Below are 9,494 nucleotides of genomic sequence, written 5' to 3' on the forward strand. Positions count from 1 at the left end.
AAGGCTAATTTAGAGGGAGCTGGTTAGGCTCCTAGGTGGACCAGCTAATATCCACCCTGATTCTCAAGGGTTCTGGCCCACATTACTTATCAAATAAAATATGATTTGCTGTCCTTATTATAAATTGTACTAAAGTTCACAGACAAATGAAAATCAAGAAAGCATGTTGCTCAGACGAGCTACTACTAACATTACTAAACTAAACTAAGAGTTAAGCAATACAGTTAAAATCAAATCAAGGTGAACTCGACAGATCAAAAGATAGCAGCAGTAATGGTCTGGAATTGTATTAATCTGATGATTTGACTAATCTGATAATTTAACAAATCAACCCATATACATCCAAAAAAGGAACAGAAGGAGGTGGCTGTGTGTTTGATTATAATTGGATTTTAGAGCTGGTTGAATGCTTTAATAGTGAAACAAAATTACTGTTTCACGTCTAAACCACAACCTTAAAGCCAATTCAAGCTTCCTCCTTGGATTTTTACCTGACTGTGGTAGCTAAACCTTTTCTTCCTCCTCAACAAGAATTACAATACAGCCCACAACAATAAGCAGAAGTTTGACATCTCATATTCATCAGTTTACAGCTGAGAATTCTAATTTGCTTGGGATCCTTTGCACACCAAATGGGGACACACACTCAAGTATTTATGAGGTAGCTCCTGCCTAGTTTTCAGTCTCCGGTCCAAAGCAGGGGGGAACTAGACCTTTTCAATGAAAATGTAGTAAGAATGTTTTTAACATGGGTAAAACACTGTATTTTCCCCTAGCCTTGTTTCAGGAAATGTCTGCTGAAACATTCCAAAAATATTCTGTCTGATGCACACATCCAGCATGGCAAATTTCAGCCCAAATTGTTAAAATTCTGAAAAGTTAAAAGCAACTGAAAACAGGGTCTTATAAAAGGAACTGCGGGGGCACCTTAACTGTAGGCATCATCGCTACAAGCTCGGCCTATAATACAGCATGTCAGCATGACTTATCTGAATTCATCCTGATTTGGCTCCACTGGGCATTCTTTTGGGATTATTTCCCATTTGAAGGTTACATTTAACTCCCATTAATATTAGGAAACAAAAGCCCTCTGCTGATGCACTGTGCCAGGAGTAGTCCACTGACTGACACATCCAGGTGGCCCATGTTCCTTCACAGTAGCAAAGGATATGCTAGTCTTTAAGCCATCACTGGTCCTGCTTGCTGTGGCCAGATCAAGGCTCTTTGGGCCTGAGCTTAGAGCAGGGAGTTACTCAGAATTTATACTGATGTGAGTGCCAGCAGAATCAGGCCGTGCATATTCACAGAGGGATAATTCAGTGCTGAGAAATGTACAGTCCCGCCTCAAAGGAAAATAATTTAACTGCTCTGATACAAAATAGACAAACGTAACCAAACTTTTGCAACTATTGCACCAAAATCTACCATCAACTTTTGTCTTTGGTGCCATCCTCATCTGATTATTTCATGTAACCAAGTGCGCTAATTGCCACAGGGAAGGGCTGTGATCAAGCCTGTGCGATTGAGAAGAGAGAGGTCCCCAAGGAGCCCATCATCCATAATATGGAAAGGTCCAAGAACCATTCTAGTATACTAAAGGGTTCTATAGTTGGGTTAACTCACTTACCCTTAAAGGCTTTTCTCATGGTCTTTAAATAGAAGATGGGTACGTGGAAAAGAAGCTGAGCTGTATATAGAAATGCAACAAATAAAAGTGTATCCCTAATCATTAGCAATGCACATATAAGACTCAGCCAGTGAGCCATCTGCATAAAATTGTCCAGACTCTTTCAGCTGACTGATAATTGTATGCTACTGTACAAAGAAAGATATGTACCTGTGAAGTATTTTAGGCTAGACTGTAATACATGGAAGGGTCTTGCAGTTCAACTAATGAATACCTGAGGCTTTTCTGCAATATATACCGGTACAATTAATGTCAACACCAGATAACCAGCCCCTGTAAACATGCTTGGAGGGGGATCTTATATCTTTAAGCAGAAATTCCATTTGCGAGGTAAAATTTCCTGATGTATCCCTGACAATCAGGCGACAATCCAATAACCTCCATACCACCAGGCATCTTTCATTTCCAGTTAAAGACAAGTGTTATCTCAGATGACAACAGCAGGCTACAGGGAAATAAATAGAATCATAGAATACAAGGTTTGGAAGGGAACCCAGAAGGTCATCTAGTCCAACCCCCTGCTCGAAGCAGAACCAATTCCCAGTTAAATCATCCCAGCCAGGGCTTTGTCAAATAAATTGATGTCTTTTCCCTAGAACTGTCACTGTTGATATTGGAAAAGTTGATGCTCACAAAACCGTGAGCGCAATTCAGCTTCAAACCTGTCCGCAGAGTTAGCCCATCTGTAGCAGTCCAGTCACAGGCCAGGACTCCACTGGGTTAGATGCTGTACGTAGACAGAGCAAAAAGACAGTCCCTGCTCCAAAGGGTTTACAATCCAAGTAATGTGGTGACCTTGGACAGGTCATTTCACCTCCCTAATCCTCTTTCCCATCCCTGTCATGACCAGGTTGTAGTGACTGATCGGGGTCAGTGCTGATGGTTTTCAATAAGACAAAAAGAATCTCTCTTAAAAGGAGCCAACATGGTCCTTCCCACCCCACATACCACTGTTATCTCCCGTGTGAACCCAGGTGCAAGGAAAACGCTATTGGTCAGCCAGAAGGAGGGGAAGAGATAAGGAGGAAAGTTAATGAGGCTGTAAATCTTATCTGGATGAAGACTGGAAATAAAGATGAACTGTCTCCAACTGGAAGTTCTGAAGTCAGTAATTGGCAATGACATCACTCACTTGTTAAAGGGTATAAAAAGCAAACTCTTAAAAGGGTTCATTGCTAATACCTGCCTGACCACATTGGAACTGACCAATATGGGTCTAAGCACCCCTGGGGTTAGACTGTTTGTAAGTATCTTGATCAAATGCTTTTATAAATGTTTTGTTACTGTTTGAATGTAGTAAATGGATTATTATTTAGGATTTTTTAGGTGTGTTTAGAGCCATTGTATAAGTACTATTTGGTCTTTGGATTTAATAAAGGAATTTATGATGAAATTAGTGTTTGGTGGTTTCCCATAGCCAGAGTCGACAGTCACAAGAGACAGCTAGGTCAGGATACCAGGAAGGCAGAAGCAAGAGATTAGGCCCTTTAGGTGGAAATGTAATCTAAACAATAAGGCAGGACCATTTTTACTCACTTTTATGACTCTGATCACACTTAAAAACTTTCATTATAAATCCCTGTGCGCAAAAACAGGGGATATCTTGAGAACTAAGGCCAGATTGACCACTACGGTAAAGGACAGAATTATCAGACCAATAGAGGAACATGATTTGCTGGAGAAGAGTCAACATGGCTTTTGTAAAGGGACACCACGCCTGATCAGTTTATTAGAATCCTTTGAGGATATCATCAAACATGTGAACAAGGGTGATTCAGTGAATATAGTGTTCTTGGACTTTTAGGAAGCCTTTGACAAGGTCCCTCACCAAAATCTCTTAAGGAAACTAAGTAGTCATGGGATAAGAGGAAAGGTCCTCTCGTGGATCAGTAAAAGGTAGAAAGGATCTGGTTAAAAGGTAGGAAACAAAGGGCAGGAATAAATGGTCAGTTTTCACAGTGGAGAGAGGTAAATAGTGGAGTCCACCAAGGACCTGTACTGGGACCTGTGCAGTTCAACATATTCATTAATGATCTGGAAAAGAGAATGAACAGTGATGTGGCAAAGTTTGGAGATGATACAAAATTATTCAAGATTGTTAATTCTAAAGCTGACTGTGAAGAGTTACAGGTGGATCCCACAAAACTGGATGACTGGGCAACAAAATGGCAGATGAAATTCAACACTGATAAGTACAAAGTAACACACAGAAAAATTAATTCCAACTATACATATATAATGATGGGGGTCTAAATTAGCTCTTATCACTCAAGAAAGAAATATTGGAATCATCATGGATAGTTCCCTGAACACTTTAGCTCAGTGAGCAGCAGCAGTCAAAAAGAATAGACTTTCCAACCAGAATGTTAGGAACCATTGTTAAAGGGATAGATAATAAGACAGAAAATATCCTAATACCACTATATAAGTCTATAGTACACCCACACCTTGAATACTGTGTCCAATTCTGGTCACCCCAACTCAGTAGGATGAAACTGGAAAAGGTTTAACGAACAAAGATGATCAAGAGTATGGAACGGCTTCTATATGAGGAAAGACTAAAAAGATCAGGGCTGTTCAGCTAAGAAAAGAGACAATTAAGGGGTGATATGATAGAGGTCTATAAAATCATGAAAGAGATGGAAAAAATGAGTTGAGAAGTGTTCTGTACACCTGTCTCAAAATACAAAAACTGGGGTCACCCAATGAAATTAATGGGCAGTAGGTTTAATACAAACAAGAAGAAATGTTTTTACACAATGCACAGTCAACCTGTGGAACTCATTGCCATGGGATGTAGTGATGGCCAAAATTGTAACTGGGTTCCAAGAAAGAACTAGATAAGTTCCTGGAGGATAGATCCATTGATGGTTATTTGCCAAAATGGTCATGGATGTAGTCCCATCTAGTCTTGTGCTTCCCTACAAGTTACATTAGACAGGCTTTCCTCTTTAGTTGAAGGAGCAGAAAAGAACCAGTTTATGTTCTCCTAGCAAACCCAAACCCACCTGTGTCAGTGTCTCTGGCTATTTCAGTCTGAGAGACTGTCTACATGGTGAAATTTACCAGCATAACTATATTGGTATATTTATATCACAATAGTTACACCAGTATAATTATAGTGGTATAATTATACTGCTATGGGGTTATGCTGGTATATGTCCCCATTCAGTCTCTCTTACCCTGTTCAAATTGTGGGTGGGAGAGGGTTAGGGTCTGGCTTGGAAAGTGGGCTAGAGCCATTAAGGCTACTGGCTCTGATATTGTTTCTTAGTGGCCCTGATACTTCAAACACATGACTAATTTTACCATCACATTTAGTTTCACTGAAATCAATGGATTACTCACGTGCAGGGGTAATTCATGACACACAATCAATGGAGCAACTCCCACATGTAAAGTTAGTCACATACGTAAGTGACAAGAAACCCACCATATTACATATTTTAGAAAAAAAGCATATGAGCAAAAACAACAAGGAGTCCAGTGGCACCTTAAAGACTAACAGATTTATTTGGGCATAAGCCTTCATGGGTAAAAAATCCACTTCTTCAGATGCATCTGATCCAAATAAATCTGTTAGTCTTTAAGGTGCCACCGGACTCCTAGTCATTTTTGTGGATACAGGCTAATACAGCTACCCCTCCAATAACTGGCGCCATATGAGCAATAAAGCCAGATATTTTGCATTTGATATGTAGGGCATTTTTACAAATGAACTTCTGCTAAGTCCTGTATCTATTGACTGCCTCCCAAATGAGCTCTCCCTCACCACTGCTGTTGGGCTCCACAAAATAGTTTAAAAAAAGAAAGTACAACTAGTTCAATCAAAATCTAGTGACACCATCTGTCGATGTTTAATGTTTTAGGAACTGAAGCCAGAGGCGATTATAGCAGTCTAACCTATTTATATTTACTCCAAATGCATTATTATTATTATTAATAATGATAGGTTGGGTAGGTCATTATTAACATTTTAATTTTTCTTTCCAGGTCTGTTTTGCATTCTATTGTATTGCCAAATCACACTTGTTCTCGACAAAGGCAAGATATTTGGGACTATAAATGGAGTTAAGTGAATGCACTTTTGAGCCTGGAAGCCACCAGCAATAGCAAAGATGGACATTTTTAGCTGCCTCTCCTTCATACTGATATATGCTTCTGGCACTCGGGTGCCTGCTTCTGTAATAGGTTCATTATCAAGCTTGGTTCATAGACTGCTTTTGCTTCAATTAATCCCAGTTACCCAATCCACCGTGTATATTTTATAAACTCCTGGGAAAGAGATGATTAAAAATGAGTTTATGCCGGCATTTTTTGACTTTCTTGTGGAATTATGCAACAGGAGCAAATATCCTGAGTTACATCTGAACTGACTTTTATTCTCCCCCTGCACATCTTCTGAAATGTCCATGTGAATCAGGAACAGAGTGACAAATGGACTAGGACCCTGACTAGATGCATATTTGTGTAGGTGAGAGTTGAATATTCTCTACAAAGGCAGCAGTGGAATATCCAATGCCTGGGGCTTTTAAAACTACATGTACTGAAAGATATACTATAGATAACAGACCCTACTGGTGGTTGAACAAGTTGATCTAATAGCTCTGGTTTACCTCTTGTTGCTCTTATTCCATGGTCCTGAATCTCTGCTCATGTAAACCAGTTTGATTATCATGATTAATTAATTACTTATATTATAACAACATATAGAAGCCCAGAATAAGATCAGAGACCAATATGATGTCAGCTACTGTAGAAACCGCTGCAGTTTTGCATTTTATCTACTTTAGCTTCACTATTGACAAGGGGGAACGTGTATGTGAAGGAAGTAAACTTGAGGGAGTACCCATCCAGACATCTAGAGCGTGGTTTACAATGCCTAACCTCCCTTGATACAGAGGTTATCATCTGGTTATGGAACCTGCCCATCAAGCTCTGACATCCGCATATGAGAGAAAGTCTGTAGAAACATATTGCACAAGACAGTCCCTGCCCTGAGGAGTTTTTAGTTTAAACAAACAAAGAATGGGAAGGGAAGCTGAGTCAGAAACTTGCCATAGGTCACAAAATGAATAAATGGTAGAGCCAAGAACAGAACCAAGGTCTTTCAATTTCCATGACAATGTCCCATCCATTGGACTATGCTCCATTGAGCTGAATGGAGCTACGATTGAACCTGCATGGAAGTCAGGGAAGAATCACAGCCTGTACTATGGGGCATAGCATGTGACTTTAATTATCTCGGGGACACTTTTATGGGGGGGATTTTCACCAGGAATTTCATAAATTCAGTGTTACAAGTATCCATCTCGCTGGGTGGTCATGGCCTGCTCCCCAATTCTGCTGTCTTGCTTTGAGAGACTGATCCCCTTCCCCACAGAGCATCTTCTGGAGGCAAGTGACACCCTTCCAACCCAGCAATAGCAGAGGTCCCCTGCTCCATAGCTAACAGATTGCATCAAATTTTAAGCTAGTCTGGTTCTCCAGATGTCCCATAATGTCCCACACCCAGTGATACAAGCAGATTTTATGCTGCCCTATTAATTAATGTAACTGGCCACTAGATGTTCCCTGTTACTCCACACAAAGCTGGTACAGAGAGAGAGAATTTATCAGGAAGTAAATAAGATGTTGAAGGAAAGATATTCACAAATAGCCATTGGCATAACTGGTTTTAGGGCAACATGAAGTTGCAATGGTTGCACTTGCAAACCTTTCCAGTAAAGTGGTAAGATTGGTTCTGGCAGTTGGCACTAGCCACAAACCCATACCAGATAATTCAGTATAGGTGGCATTATCTGATCATGAACAAAGCAAATATAGGGCCTAATCCAAGGCCCATTGGGAATTCTCCCTCACCCACCCATTGCCTTTCAATATTGAGACCTTCTTCCCATCTAGCAGAGACCTAGCCAAGACCCCTCTGCCAGTTAACGACATAGGAAGGGTGGGATTGTCACAAGTCCCTGACACCAGTTCAAGACACCCTGATGGTCACAACCTCCAAGTTGAGAACTGATGGACCAGATGACCCAATAGCACAGATATTCTCAATCTCTAGGTTCTATGTGTCTTACATCATTTGTTCACATGGCCCCATTACAATTCATCATGGTGGCAAATCCTGTTTCCTCCATAAACTCCATCATAGTGTAACTTTGGGATGTAATAGTAAGTGAAAACTTGTGCTATTGATACAAGAAAAAGAGAGGTTTCAGAGTAGCAGCCATGTTAGTCTGTATTCGCAAAAAGACAAGGAGGACTTGTGGCACCTTAGAGACCAACAAATTTATTTGAGCATAAGCTTTCGTGAGCTACAGCTCAGTTGTGCATAACTCCTTTCATTGATATCCACTAACTGATACACATACAGCAGTAAATTCATTCTTTCAAATAAATTAACACGTTAAAAATCACAAGACAAAAGTAATGTGACTCTCTCTTTAGGTTTTGTTTTCCACAATATGAGATTATGCTACAGACAGTGACTAGGGCTTTGAAAGGGAGTAAAGAAAAGTTGCATTTTATTCAGTTTAAGTCATGCAGCAAGCTATGACAGAGGCATTTATGACTAGGTATTCAACTTGTTTTTCTCCTCACAGTTTTAAAGAGCACTTTGAAGACTTTTCATGTTGTATGGACAATTAGGTGTTTCTGTCATTCACTTCCCTCTAAAGAAATCTTTATCTTCTGACCTCTGACATCCAGTTGAAAGATTTTATCTTTGAAAGAAGATTTTGGGAGAAGCACTGCCTAGTTTATAAAAATCACCTTAAGCAGTAATATTCTAAAATTAGGCTGTTGTTTGTCAGCTGCATTCTGAGACTAGGAAAAAAAACACTGTCAAAAATAAAGAGGGGTGGAAAACTGAATGTGGCACTTGCTTTGTATCTTATCTTGTAAAGTAGCAGGGATTTCATCAAAATTAGTTTTGACAGAAACAGCAAAATGTCCCGAGAAACCACTGCAGTTCAAATATAGCAGGAGTTGTCAAGAGGAGAGCTGGCTAGAGGACAACAATCTCACTTTGTGACAACTTTCAAGGTTTTGAAATGTGTTTTTTTCTGCACTGGAACAAAACCAAAACCTTTGACTCTTTTTTTTTTTTTTGTGTGTGTGAAACAGAATTGTTCCAAAATGACTGTTTTCGGATTGAAAAGGTCAGATTTTTCAATTCAGGTCTCTCGCTCTTGTCAAGAAGGCTACAGAGTCCACCTTAGGCCCCAGAAAACCTCTTGTTGAAAACTTCATTGGAAACTTTGTTAAACTAGATACAACTCCTCAAAATGTTTCAATGTAGACACAACAGCAGATTCTGATGAAAATCCATTTAGCCAAAAATGTTCCAACAAGCTCTAATCATGAGTAACAATCCATGGGCAGACACATACTGGCATTATGGTTAATAAATCATAATAACCAATGCTATGTTTTTTTCTTCATAAGCTGCCATATTCATGTCTAAAACCTCTTGAGTTTTTCAGCACAAGTATAACTAACCACATAAGTTAGCACAAATCAAACCAACCCTCATCCATTACCCCCCATATACATGTTATGCAGAATCCATCAATAAGCAACTGAAAATTAAATATCAATCCAAAGTGTATTTGGCCTTGACTTGAAAGATGCCCTGGTTAAACTCTGGGTCATATTGAAGTGAAGAGTCTTTCAGAGTTGTTTCCTTTCAACAGAGAAAGTCCTGCCTCCCTCATAATCTGTTCCAAACAATACCCATTAAATCTAGTCTCAGCAACCTTTCTACAGAAGGACACAGAATAGCAGGCAGTAGACCGCCAGTATA

At 39.7% G+C, this 9,494-nt stretch overlaps 1 long non-coding RNA gene across 1 annotated transcript; it reads left to right on the plus strand.

The window, feature by feature from the left end:
• The first annotated feature begins 1,851 nt into the window (after window positions 1–1,851).
• Window positions 1,852–8,562, plus strand: LOC142068437 (uncharacterized). Its single transcript, XR_012664268.1, has 2 exons — window positions 1,852–2,930; window positions 5,681–8,562. It is a non-coding gene; the product is annotated as an uncharacterized LOC142068437 (long non-coding RNA).
• The last annotated feature ends 932 nt before the right edge of the window (window positions 8,563–9,494 follow it).

Source organism: Caretta caretta, chromosome 11, assembly GCF_965140235.1.
Source record: "Caretta caretta isolate rCarCar2 chromosome 11, rCarCar1.hap1, whole genome shotgun sequence".
Lineage (NCBI taxonomy): Eukaryota > Metazoa > Chordata > Testudines > Cheloniidae > Caretta > Caretta caretta.